The following is a 2,807-nucleotide window of genomic DNA, read 5'->3' as shown; positions in this document are numbered from 1 at the left end:
CATCCTTAACAAAGAATGATTCTTCCTCTTCCAGCAGCTATCAAATGCCAATACCTCTTCAGCTAACCAAATTAAAAGTGTTCCTTCTAAAACCAGAGCCATGTTCAGCAAGGACAGACAAAGAGAACCACAATTCCATAGGAAAAAGTCCTGTCAATAACATGAACTGAAGCTTTATGAACAGAGTCCACTAGATAATAGTCATACCATACAACAGCACCCATGATTCAGACTTTTGCAATGTTAAATGAACTTTGACATATATTTTTATTTGATGAACAATTTTGAGTCTGACACTTCACTTTCATAGAGTGATTTTCCCAGTTCAAAATCTAATACAAACGCTGTTGGGTTAAATGGTGTGTGGCGTGGAAGACTCTGCCTGTTCAGCTTTAATGAAGAGATGGCCTGGAACATATCCTTAAGAAGACCCTCAGCACCTCTCCTTGCTTCTGTCCAGACAGCATCCCAGCGAAATTTTCTCTGAATCTGAGGAGACTCTCAGTTCTTTCTAAATAAATGCAGTTAAGGTCTTCCAGTGTAGGACCATCCAATTACCACACATGTTTGTTTTACTGTCTGCTTATTTAATATCCTGTTTTTGTTTGCCTGAACATGTATACTTTCTCTTTTGCTCTGCACGCTCAAATATTTAACTACTTCTCTTCTTATTCATTCTCAAACATCTCATTTATATATGTCCTATTTTTATCAGAGGCTCACACAGATCAATTTTGACCATTATTCTCTCCTTGGAATGCTCATAATTTCAATAATTTTATGTTAATAATCTGTACCACTAGGACTGCTTTTTGTAGCTCAGTAGCAAATTCTTAACAACATAATAAATATGCATATATTTTATTATTTCTCATGATCTATTGGGCTTTATGGATGGAAATGTGTAGCTGTTCCCGTGGGCTTCTCATACAATGTAGTTCAGATGTCATCTGAAGGCTATTTTCGTGGCTGTCTTACTTGGTCAATGTTCAAGTATGGTGAGACGCTTAGGACCTCACCTGAACCACTCGCCACAATGCTGCAGGTTGTTTGTCTCTTAGGGTGGGCAGTTTGTTTTGGATAGTTAAGAGAGCCTGCATTCAGGCTGTATTCAGTTTGTTTTGGATAGAAGAGAGTCTACATTCAGTCTGTGAGGCATGAGGTGAAATTAACTACAGGATTGTGATCATCAGCATCAAATACAATTATAATCCACTTACCTTTGAGAAACAACAGAATTCTGATATTCCTTATCACTCTTACTTTCTCTTTAGGCATCAAGCATTTGTAGTTTCCCTTGCTTGTTGTGAGGTTCCCTGGGGAAATAACAGCCAATGTGTTTAATTTATCACATCTGAATTATCTGAGACCTTAAAACTTTGCTTGACTTTGTTCCTAATTGTCTGGAATTCTATGTACTCCCCAGTGGGAAATATAGGCAGAAGCCAAGATACAGAGGAAAACAATGTAAACAATCTGACTATTCCGCTAAGACATAAATAATTTAAGGATACTTACTCATTCAATTCAATTGAATTAATGCTACAGTGGGAAATAATTTGACATCAGCTTTAACCCTGTACAACAGAAACACTTCCAGTATTAAGACAGAATCATAGATGGCTTCACTACTGTAGCATAAAATCCTTCTTTATTTAGATTATTACTCAGATCAGTAGTATATGCTAGGCTAGAAATTTATCCTTTATCCATCTTTGTGAATTAGGTATTACTATTACAGAAGACACCAAACCCCTGTCTTTTTCAATGTTATGTAGCTCTTAGATGGAGTATTTGAGAGCTTCATTTTTAATTGACTAGCATATATACATCTTCTTTTTTCTTGGAAACCCATATAGATGGCTTCAATGAAATATATTGCTATAATGACTACCTAATTATTGTATTTCATTAGTAGAGGCATGATTTCTTTTGAATAATATCCAGTATCATGTTATCAGTAAAAAAATCTACTATGATTTCACATGCATAATAATTGAGGAACATTTACATATAATAAAACATTGATCTGCAGTAGGCAAACATGTTTTTAGAAATTTATTTTATTTTGGATTATTGTATAAAATCTAAATAAATTTACAACTTTATTCAATAAGAAAGAAAATTTTCATACTGAAGCTTCATCCATCATACATGAACATTTATTTCCTCTTTCATTCCCAATTTTATACTCTTGTAACTTTATTGTCATACTAGCAGAGTTTAAAAAGGCCTGTTCACATAGAAATCCACAGCTGGCCAATGTGCAGAGAACAAAAGACTGCAGAGTGCTCATCCCTAGATAGAACATCTGTTTCAAACTCCTGTCCCCCACGGTTCAGGGATCATTGTGGAAGAGGAGAAAGAAGATCGTAAGAGTCAGAGGAGGTGGATGACTTTAAGGTCATTCTTAAGGGAATGGAGTTTTCCAGGCAGCTGGTCAGTTACATATATGAACTCAGAGCAAGGTGACAGCATGCCAAGTCCTGTGTAAGCTCAAACCAGAAAAATACCCCATCATAGATGAAGAATTGGTTAAGAAATTCCAACATAACCTATGGAACTTTTGACAACTGATGGTTGCTGGGAGGGGGAGAGATAGCCGCTTTTAAACCTAGGACTGTTGGCAGGTTAAGCCAGCAGATGGACCCACATTGAAGGGCGTTTGTGGACACAATTTAGATTCTATAGGCTATATTATACATTAAATTGGGTAGGTGGCAGTAAGGGAAGGTGTAGGTAGCAGAGAGGATTTAAATATCAATTTATATTGTATGAAATCACAAAATTAAATACAAATTAATAAC

The sequence above is a fragment of the Nannospalax galili genome, unplaced genomic scaffold (assembly GCF_000622305.1).
Source record: "Nannospalax galili isolate Female #2095 unplaced genomic scaffold, S.galili_v1.0 scaffold337, whole genome shotgun sequence".
NCBI classification, from domain to species: domain Eukaryota; kingdom Metazoa; phylum Chordata; class Mammalia; order Rodentia; family Spalacidae; genus Nannospalax; species Nannospalax galili.
The sequence above is the reverse complement of the archived record's forward strand: the minus strand, read 5'-3'. Positions refer to the sequence as shown.